Raw genomic sequence first — 11,751 nt, forward strand, 5'->3', positions numbered from 1 at the left:
GCAAATGGGAGAAGGAGCAAATGATGAACAGATAAGATTGAAATTCAATCCATTTTCTACCCTGGATGCAGTAGACACATGGCTTTAATATACAATAAATGGGTCATTTCAGATCAATGAAAAGGATTTGTTTCTAATAGCTGCTGTTGAGATAGATAAAGATTTGGAGAAATTAAATTAGATGCTTATGAAATAACGTACAATAAAATAGATAGCAGATGGCTTAAAGAGTTTAATACAGAAAACAAGATAATCACATAAGAACAAAATGAGAATTCAATTTAATTACTTCAGTTCGGAAAAGGAGTCGCCAAGGGCAAAAACAAACAAATAAACAAAAAAATAAAAAAAATTTTAAAAAGGTTGAGGGTTTGATAACACAAATGTTCTTAACTTCTACGCAGCAAAAGCATTATGAACAAAATTAAAGCTCCAACATAAAGCCGAGGCGAATGAAAAGTACCACACATTCAGAGCAGTACACACAAAAGACACGCAGAAATCGAATAAAGAAAAAAAATACAAAAATCTGACTGAAATATAGGAAGAAAAGTTTATTAAAAGGTATAGATGTTTTAAATAAACTTAATTAAATGTATGCAGTAGAAGCAGAGTAAAAATAGCACTTGTCATCAGTCAGGTAGTTAATAAAGTAACAAGTACTCATAGTGGCCAAGTCTCCAGTTAGTGACAGGCATTACTTTGCTCACTTAAGCATAAAGTGATGCCTCCCAAGAGGTGATTGGGTGATACCCAGCAAGTACCTTTAAGCCATCTGTAGCCATCTGCCACCTGATCCCACGTCTTCTAATGCAATCCAAAAAAAAAAATATACAGTATAATATGGATTTTTTTACAGACTACATATTTATTTTAGTTTGTGTGTGTGTGTGTGTGTGTGTGTGTGTGTATACACGCGTATGAATACTTGTATTTGAGTGTGAGTACCTGAGGAAGCCAGAAGAGAACCCAGATCAGATGGGTATACACCACCAATGTACGTGCTAGAAAAGGTCTTCAGGTCCTATGCAGAATGGGCTCTTGACTACTGATCTCTGTCCCCTAATCTCAACTTTTAAAAAATACATTAATGTCATCTGTCAGCTCAACATAACCTAGAGTCACCTGGTTAGAGTCTCCAAGAGGGACTGTCTAGAGTTTATGGCCTTCGGCATGTCTGTAGGAGATTATCTTGATTATACTAATAGGTAGGAAGGTTAAACTGTCTTTTTAAAAGGAGAAAATAAATTGAGCAATGTCAGGCAGGCAAGCATTTTGCTCTTGACTGTGAACATGGACAGCTGCTTTAACTTCCTGTGGCTTTAGCATCCCTCTGTGATAAGCTAGAATTGTAAGCTCAACAAAGCCTTTCTCCCTTAAACGAGTTCAGCAGGGAGGTAGGTGTATTTGATCACAGCAACTGTAATGAAAATTAAGGCTATATATAATTGTCTTGTGATGATTCCACAAACATATGAGGTAGATGACACTTCATTATGTACACACACCACACCATTGCTAACTGCTTAGCCTTATTACTATGATATAGTTATATAAAATATAACTATTGACTTTAACTGTGAAGCATATACGAGACACATCATGCTATTTTCATAACATCAACTTTAGAAGTATCTATAATCATCTCAAAACAAAAAGTGTTTACGCAGCTTAGAAGGAAGAAAATTTACTGAAACGCAAATAATTGTGCCTGCCAGTTCATTACATTTGAGTGATTTCTTATTTCCGTTGACCTGTTAAGTTATTCCCCAGTGGAAAATATATTTGTAGGCAGAAAATATTGCATCATTTTTAGATAATATAGAAAAACTGAACATGCCTCCCAGAGTAAAAATGGTCTTTGAAGTGTATATTAAGGCTTATATATCTATATGTTTATAGGCATAAGCAAAAATGGATAGGTAAATAGATTAATAGGTGGATACGTAGAGATGGATAACTATTGGTATAAATTATTATAAAATGATTATAGTAATACAAAGAATATGGTCCATGAGCAACAGAGATCTAGTTTTTTTTTTTTTATTAACTTGAGTATTTCTTATATACATTTCGAGTGTTATTCCCTTTCCCGGTTTCCGGGCAAACATCCCCCCCTCCCCTTCCTTATGGGTGTTCCCCTCCCAACCCTCCCCCCATTGCCGCCCTCCCCCCAACAGTCTAGTTCACTGGGGGTTCAGTCTTAGCAGGACCCAGGGCTTCCCCTTCCACTGGTGCTCTTACTAGGATATTCATTGCTACCTATGGGGTCAGAGTCCAGGGTCAGTCCATGTATAGTCTTTAGGTAGTGGCTTAGTCCCTGGAAGCTCTGGTTGCTTGGCATTGTTGTACTTTTGGGGTCTCGAGCCCCCTCAAGCTCTTCCAGTTCTTTCTCTGATTCCTTCAATAGGGGACCTATTCTCAGTTCAGTGGTTTGCTGCTGGCATTCGCCTCTGTATTTGCTGTATTCTGGCTGTGTCTCTGAGGAGCGATCTACATCCGGCTCCTGTCGGTCTGCACTTCTTTGCTTCATCCATCTTGTCTAATTGGGTGGCTGTATATGTATGGGCCACATGTGGGGCAGGCTCTGAATGGGTGTTCCTTAAGTCTCTGTTTTAATCTTTGCCTCTCCCTTCCCTGCCAAGGGTATTCTTTTTCCTCATTTAAAGAAGGAGTGAAGCATTCACATTTTGATCATCCGTCTTGAGTTTCGTTTGTTCTAGGGATCTAGGGTAATTCAAGCATTTGGGCTAATAGCCACTTATCAATGAGTGTATACCATGTATGTCTTTCTGTGATTGGGTTAGCTCACTCAGGATGATATTTTCCAGTTCCAACCATTTGCCTACGAATTTCATAAACTCGTTGTTTTTGATAGCTGAGTAATATTCCATTGTGTAGATGTACCACATTTTCTGTATCCATTCCTCTGTTGAAGGGCATCTGGGTTCTTTCCAGTTTCTGGCTATTATAAATAAGGCTGCGATGAACATAGTGGAGCACGTGTCTCTTTTATATGTTGAGGCATCTTTTGGGTATATGCCCAAGAGAGGTATAGCTGGATCCTCAGGCAGTTCAATGTCCAATTTTCTGAGGAACCTCCAGACTGATTTCCAGAATGGTTTTACCAGTCTGCAATCCCACCAACAATGGAGGAGTGTTCCTCTTTCTCCACATCCTCGCCAGCATCTGCTGTCACCTGAGTTTTTGATCTTAGCCAATCGCACTGGTGTGAGGTGAAATCTCAGGGTTGTTTTGATGTGCATTTCCCTTATGACTAAAGATGTTGAACATTTCTTTAGGTGTTTCTCAGCCATTCGGCATTCCTCAGCTGTGAATTCTTTGTTTAGCTCTGAACCCCATTTTTTAATAGGGTTATTTGTTTCCCTGCGGTCTAACTTATTGAGTTCTTTGTATATTTTGGAAATAAGGCCTCTATCTGTTGTAGGATTGGTAAAGATCTTTTCCCAATCTGTTGGTTGCCGTTTTGTCCTAACCACAGTGTCCTTTGCCTTACAGAAGCTTTGCAGTTTTATGAGATCCCATTTGTCGATTCTTGATCTTAGAGCATAAGCCATTGGTGTTTTGTTCAGGAAATTTTTTCCAGTGCCCATGTGTTCCAGATGTTTCCCTAGTTTTTCTTCTATTAGTTTGAGTGTGTCTGGTTTGATGTGGAGGTCCTTGATCCACTTGGACTTAAGCTTTGTACAGGGTGATAAGCATGGATTGATCTGCACTCTTCTACATGTTGCCCTCCAGTTGAACCAGCACCATTTGCTGAAAATGCTATCTTTTTTCCATTGGATGGTTTTGGCTCCTTTGTCAAAAATCAAGTGACCATAGGTGTGTGGGTTCATTTCTGGGTCTTCAATTCTATTCCATTGGTCTATCTGTCTGTCTCTGTACCAATACCATGCAGTTTTTATCACTATTTCTCTGTAATACTGCTTGAGTTCAGGGATAGCGATTCCCCCTGAAGTCCTTTTATTGTTGAGGATAGCTTTAGCTATCCTGGGTTTTTTGTTATTCCAGATGAATTTGCAAATTGTTCTGTCTAACTCTTTGAAGAATTGGATTGGTATTTTGATGGGGATTGCATTGAATCTGTAGATTGCTTTTGGTAAAATGGCCATTTTTACTATATTAATCCTGCCAATCCATGAGCATGGGAGATCTTTCCATCTTCTGAGGTCTTCTTCAATTTCTTTCCTCAGTGTCTTGAAGTTCTTATTGTACAGATCTTTTACTTGCTTGGTTAAAGTCACACCGAGGTACTTTATATTATTTGGGTCTATTATGAAGGGTGTCGTTTCCCTAATTTCTTTCTCGGCTTGTTTCTCTTTTGTATAGAGGAAGGCAACTGATTTATTTGAGTTAATTTTATACCCAGCCACTTTGCTGAAGTTGTTTATCAGCTTTAGTAGTTCTCTAGTGGAACTTTTGGGATCACTTAAATATACTATCATGTCATCTGCAAATAGTGATATTTTGACCTCTTCTTTTCCAATCTGTATCCCTTTGATCTCCTTTTGTTGTCTGATTGCTCTGGCTAGAACTTCAAGAACTATATTGAATAAGTAGGGAGAGAGTGGGCAGCCTTGTCTAGTCCCTGATTTTAGTGGGATTGCTTCAAGTTTCTCTCCATTTAGTTTAATGTTAGCAACTGGTTTGCTGTATATGGCTTTTACTATGTTTAGGTATGGGCCTTGAATTCCTATTCTTTCCAGGACTTTTATCATGAAGGGGTGTTGAATTTTGTCAAATGCTTTCTCAGCATCTAATGAAATGATCATGTGGTTCTGTTCTTTCAGTTTGTTTATATAATGGATCACGTTGATGGTTTTCCGTATATTAAACCATCCCTGCATGCCTGGGATGAAGCCTACTTGATCATGGTGGATGATTGTTTTGATGTGCTCTTGAATTCGGCTTGCCAGAATTTTATTGAGTATTTTTGCGTCGATATTCATAAGGGAAATTGGTCTGAAGTTCTCTTTCTTTGTTGTGTCTTTGTGTGGTTTAGGTATAAGAGTAATTGTGGCTTCGTAGAAGGAATTCGGTAGGGCTCCATCTGTTTCAATTTTGTGGAATAGTTTGGATAATATTGGTATGAGGTCTTCTATGAAGGTTTGATAGAATTCTGCACTAAACCCGTCTGGACCTGGGCTCTTTTTGGTTGGGAGACCTTTAATGACTGCTTCTATTTCCTTAGGAGTTATGGGGTTGTTTAACTGGTTTATCTGTTCCTGATTTAACTTCGATACCTGGTATCTGTCTAGGAAATTGTCCATTTCCTGAAGATTTTCAAATTTTGTTGAATATAGGTTTTTATAGTAAGATCTGATGATTTTTTGAATTTCCTCTGAATCTGTAGTTATGTCTCCCTTTTCATTTCTGATTTTGTTAAATTGGACGCACTCTCTGTGTCCTCTCGTTAGTCTGGCTAAGGGTTTATCTATCTTGTTGATTTTTTCAAAGAACCAACTTTTGGTTCTGTTGATTCTTTCTATGGTCCTTTTTGTTTCTACTTGGTTGATTTCAGCTCTGAGTTTGATTATTTCCTGCCTTCTACTCCTCCTGGGTGTATTTGCTTCTTTTTGTTCTAGAGCTTTTAGGTGTGCTGTCAAGCTGCTGACATATGCTCTTTCCTGTTTCTTTCTGCAGGCACTCAGCGCTATGAGTTTTCCTCTTAGCACAGCTTTCATTGTGTCCCATAAGTTTGAGTATGTTGTATCTTCATTTTCATTAAATTCTAAAAAGTTTTTAATTTCTTTCTTTATTTCTTCCTTGACCAGGTTATCATTGAGTAGAGCATTGTTCAATTTCCAAGTATATGTGGGCATTCTTCCCTTATTGTTATTGAAGACCAGTTTTAGGCCGTGGTGGTCCGATAGCACGCATGGGATTATTTCTATCTTTCTGTACCTGTTGAGGCCCGTTTTTTGACCAATTATATGGTCAATTTTGGAGAAAGTACCATGAGGAGCTGAGAAGAAGGTATATCCTTTTGCTTTAGGATAGAATGTTCTATAAATATCCGTTAAGTCCATTTGGCTCATGACTTCTCTTAGTCTGTCGACATCACTGTTTAATTTCTGTTTCCATGATCTGTCCATTGATGAGAGTGGGGTGTTGAAATCTCCCACTATTATTGTGTGAGGTGCGATGTGTGTTTTGAGCTTTAGTAAGGTTTCTTTTACGTATGTAGGTGCCCTTGTATTTGGGGCATAGATATTTAGGATTGAGAGTTCATCTTGGTGGATTTTTCCTTTGATGAATATGAAGTGTCCTTCCTTATCTTTTTTGATGACTTTTAGTTGGAAATTGATTTTATTTGATATTAGAATGGCTACTCCAGCTTGCTTCTTCTGACCATTTGCTTGGAAAGTTGTTTTCCAGCCTTTCACTCTGAGGTAGTGTCTGTCTTTGTCTCTGAGGTGTGTTTCCTGTAGGCAGCAGAATGCAGGGTCCTCGTTGCGTATCCAGTTTGTTAATCTATGTCTTTTTATTGGGGAGTTGAGGCCATTGATGTTGAGAGATATTAAGGAATAGTGATTATTGCTTCCCGTTATATTCATATTTGGATGTGAGGTTATGTTTGTGTGCTTTCATTCTCTTTGTTTTGTTGCCAAGACGATTAGTTTCTTGCTTCTTCTAGGGTATAGCTTGCCTCCTTATGTTGGGCTTTACCATTTATTATCCTTTGTAGTGCTGGATTTGTAGAAAGATATTGTGTAAATTTGGTTTTGTCATGGAATATCTTGGTTTCTCCATCGATGTTAATTGAGAGTTTTGCTGGATACAGTAATCTGGGCTGGCATTTGTGTTCTCTTAGGGTCTGTATAACATCAGTCCAGGATCTTCTGGCCTTCATAGTTTCTGGCGAGAAGTCTGGTGTGATTCTGATAGGTCTCCCTTTATATGTTACTTGACCTTTTTCCCTTACTGCTTTTAATATTCTTTCTTTATTTTGTGCGTTTGGTGTTTTGACAATTATGTGACGGGAGGTGTTTCTTTTCTGGTCCAATCTATTTGGAGTTCTGTAGGCTTCCTGTATGTCTATGGGTATCTCTTTTTTTAGGTTAGGGAAGTTTTCTTCTATGATTTTGTTGAAGATATTTACTGGTCCTTTGAGCTGGGAGTCTTCACTCTCTTCTATACCTATTATCCTTAGGTTTGATCTTCTCATTGAGTCCTGGATTTCCTGTATGTTTTGGACCAGTAGCTTTTTACGCTTTACATTATCTTTGACAGTTGAGTCAATGATTTCTATGGAATCTTCTGCTCCTGAGATTCTCTCTTCCATCTCTTGTTTTCTGTTGGTGAAGCTTGTATCTACAGCTCCTTGTCTCTTCTTTTGGTTTTCTATATCCAGGGTTGTTTCCATGTGTTCTTTCTTGATTGCTTCTATTTCCATTTTTAATTCCTTCAACTGTTTGATTGTGTTTTCCTGGAATTCTTTCAGGGATTTTTGCGATTCCTCTCTGTAGGCTTTTACTTGTTTATTAATGTTTTCCTGTGCTTCCCTAAGTGTGTTCAGGTCTTTCCTGAAGTCCTCCAGCATCATGATCAAATATGATTTTGAAACTAGATCTTGCTTTTCTGGTGTGTTTGGATATTCCATGTTTGTTTTGGTGGGAGAATTGGGCTCCGATGATGGCATGTAGTCTTGGTTTCTGTTGCTTGGGTTCCTGCGCTTGCCTCTCGCCATCAGATTATCTCTAGTGTTACTTTGTTCTGCTATTTCTGACAGTGGCTAGACTGTCCTATAAGCCTGTGTGTCAGGAGTGCTGTAGACCTGTTTTCCTCTCTTTCAGTCAGTTATGGGGACAGAGTGTTCTGCTTTCGGGCGTGTAGTTTTTCCTCTCTACAGGTCTTCAGCTGTTCCTGTGGGCCTGTGTCTTGAGTTCACCAGGCAGCTTTCTTGCAGCAGAAAATTTGGTCTTACCTGTGGTCCCGAGGCTCAGGTTTGCTCGTGGGGTGCTGTCCAGGGGCTCTCTGCAGCGGCAGCAACCAGGAAGACCTGTGCCGCCCCTTCCAGGAGCTTCAGTGCACCAGGGTTCCAGATGGTCTTTGGCTTTTTCCTCTGGCGTCCGAGATGTGTGTGCAGGGAGCAGTCTCTTCTGGTTTCCCAGGCCTGTCTGCCTCCCTGAAGGTTTAGCTCTCCCTCCCACGGGATTTGGGTGCAGAGAACTGTTTATCTGGTCTGTTTCCTTCAGGGTCCGGTGGTGTCTCTGGCTGGGGTCCTGCCGCTCCTGGGCCCTCCCCCACGGGAGCCCAGAGGCCTTATACAGTTTCCTCTTGGGCCAGGGATGTGGGCAGGGGTGAGCAGTGTTGGTGGTCTCTTCCGCTCTGCAGCCTCAGGAGTGCCCACCTGACCAGGCGGTTGGGTCTCTCTCTCACCGGGTCTGGGAGCAGAGAGCTGCTCTACTCCTCATTTTCAATCCAGTATTCTTCCCCTCCTTCCTCTTCCTGGCTCTTAAGTGTTCAAGTGAAGAAGTTTGCAATAATTAAATTAGAGTTTCAATCTTGCTTTTCTGAGTAGCTCTAGCTCTAAGTAACCCCTCTATATTGTGGAAATACTAACATCTCCCCCCAGAGTATGCTGAGGAATCCATTGAGATCTTTGGGAATTAGCTGACAGATCTGGGTTTGTTCTGTTTGAAGCGTGATCTCATTCTGTAGCTCAGGCCGGTCTCTAACCTGTTTTTACCTATTACCTCTGCCTCTTAAATTCTGGGATTACCAGTTGGTTCTTAACAAATGTGAATTCTCTCCCCTTTTGATATCAGATAAACTAGGGTCCCTTCCTGGGTTTCTTTGTCTCATCAGTAAGAGGAATTTAAGAACAGACTTAAGTGGAAGCTGGAAGAAATTTCATTAGTGTTTAAGGGAAAAACACTTAAATCTCAGCAGCAGGCTAGAAGAGAATAAAAAAGAAAGGGGAAATAACTCACCTTTAAGCAGCATAGAGAGCTGACACACTGTAGACAAGCAGTCACTCAAAGAGAGGCAGAATTCTGAATACATTATCTCACTAAAGGTATAATTATTGTCTAGTTTTTAATCATGGCTTAAGGTTAGTCTTCCCAGTGCAGTCCCACCTTCCAGGAGGGTGGAGCCTTGGCTGAGCAATTGACAATGATGTGTCTATACCTAGATGTAGAGTCCATTCTTTACCAGAAATTTTCTTTCTCCACTCGCTCTCTTTCCTTGCTCCTAATACAATCTTTGTGCGAAAAGTACAGAAAACATTTTTTTTCATAGACTAGGTCTTTACTTTCCTAAGCAAGCCATGATTTTAATAACCAAGCATTTATGAGACTCTTTTCTTTGTGAGGAGGATGACGATGGAAGGAAGAACAGGGACTGTGAGAGATTGACATAGCTTTCATCGCTAAGAGCCCAGTGTAGAAGAGGTCTTCCTAACTCAATCAGCAAACAGCATGAGTCTGCCTGTGGGCTCTGGGCTCTAACCAGGGAGGTTTAGAGCAGTTCCATTTCAGAAACTTCTCCACTGTTTTTCAACTGTGATAATCCCCCAAACTCCTATAATTTGTCTTCCAGAATCAAAGTGACTTCTTTGTCTAGATTCTTGCCTTCTCTCCCATTCCCATAGCTGAGTCAGAGACAGCCTGACTATAAGCACAGACACGGACTACTAAACACATGGCATAGACCCCCCCCATTTCTTCTGAAACTTACAAGCAAGGGTATATGTGGGCTCTGTCCTATGTTGCTATTTGCCTGCCTGTCTGAGGCATTCAAACTCTCCTAATGTTTTACTCAAAGGGCAGTCTGCTTCTGTATCCTCCTTGGGCTCCCAACCCAAAATCTTTACTATTCTCAAAGCACTGTTTCTCTGACTTTCAATGCTGCCAAATCCCATTCTCAATGATTTTCTCAAAGAGCAGCCTTTCCAAATGTCCTGTTTCCTCACTATCCCCAACAATGCATCCTGAATATCAAGGGGCCTGAAACAAACATCACCTCAGCCCGGCTGAGGGAAAGGTAGGTGTAGGAGCGGGATATACCTCTAAAACATAGCTGGGCTTTAAAACCTTAAGATTTCTACACATGATGGCTTTGACTGCACTCTGTCCATGTGCAAATGCAAGCAAGGGTTCACAGACACTGAAGCGAAGCCTGGCATGCATGTTTGGTCATATTATAACCCCTCTGATTCCAGCCCACAGGAGTCTTCCATCAACTCTGCAACACTGTTACACATGTTTACCCTCCAGTCATGGTAACTTCGTCTTACCTTGAATCTAAGTAAACAGAATAGATGTTGTTACAGTCAAGCAGGTAGACCCATTGCTAAGGAAATGGCAAGGGACATACTCGGAGAACTTCAAATAATGTGACCGCTAATCAAGGTGCGTACTTGAAACAAAGATGCTTGGGAAATACTGTTGAAAAGACAAGTTTACAAAATGGTGTTCACACTTTAGGGAAAGAATGCATGCTAAGGGAAAAGAATGTGCACATGTCATTTACGTGTGCATGCTAAGGGAGAGTGTGCATGCTAAGGGAGAAGAATGTGTACATGTCATTTACATGTCTAAAGAACTGGAAGAATATTTATCAAAATCTGAAAAGACTGAACTGGGGAAGAAGCACACATGTAATGTGAATTTCTTTCTTTTTGCTGCTCAGCATTCAATATAATTTCAACCATGAACATCTTTTCATTTTTAATGAAAAAAAATGCTGAACAGTGTTTAAAGCATGCATGATTAAAGATGAACTTTCAGGATAATTAGGTGTTAGCTACTGATTGAAAACTATGTGGGCAATTAATGAAATGTTATTCCAGGGACCCACCTTGCCAGCAGCTCTTGAACCTTAATGATAACCACTGTAATATATTGTAATATATTACAAGATGAGCCATGACCTGCAATGTACTCAAACCGAAGGCTGCGGCTAAGCACACCAGCTCTCTCTCTCTCTCTCTCTCTCTCTCTCTCTCTCTCTCTCTCTCTCTCCCTCCCTCCCTTCCTCCCTCCCTCTCTCCCTCTCTACCTCTCTCTCTCTCTCTCTCCCCCTCTCTCCCTCTCTCCCTCTCTCTCTCTCTTTCTCTCTGTCTCTCTCTCTCTGTCTCTCTCTCTCACACACACACATGTACACAATCTGTCAGTAAAACATTTTTATTTGAAAATTGCATATATTTATACAATGTATATTGACCATATCTATCCACTACTACCTCCTTTCCACCATTACGTGTGCACTCACTCTTGTAACTTCATGTCTACTTTATTTGAGTGTTATTAATAGCACCCAAAACCCAATTATCACTGCCTGTTGCTCATGGGGCAGGAGCCTTGTCCACAGAGGAGAGTGGCCCCTCCTCCTTCAGGAGCCAATGACTGCCAAGAGCTCTTGCTCTTGGTGTGTGTCTGTAGGAACCTCTCCCCTGTCTATAGTGGACGTTCTGACTGGCTTTATTTTGTTCAGTTCTTTTGTGGGTAATTAGAGGTACTGAGAGTTGATGCACACAACAGCTGTGTCCTGTCCAGAGGTTCACAGCTCCTCCCACACAGGCCCTTACGTTCTTTCTGCCTCCTCTTCCTCAAGGTCCCTTGAGCCGTGGATGAGGGAAGTTCATATAGAGAGCACAGATCTGACCACTCAGTTATTTATATCCAAGTATTTTTTTTTTAGTGATTCATACATTGTCTTAGCATCAGACCAGCTACTTGTCTGTCATATCGTTTAAAACAATTTATCATAATTGGCAGCACA

This window comes from Rattus norvegicus, chromosome 15 (genome assembly GCF_021556685.1).
Source record: "Rattus norvegicus strain SHRSP/BbbUtx chromosome 15, alternate assembly SHRSP_T2T, whole genome shotgun sequence".
Classification (NCBI taxonomy): Eukaryota; Metazoa; Chordata; class Mammalia; order Rodentia; family Muridae; genus Rattus; species Rattus norvegicus.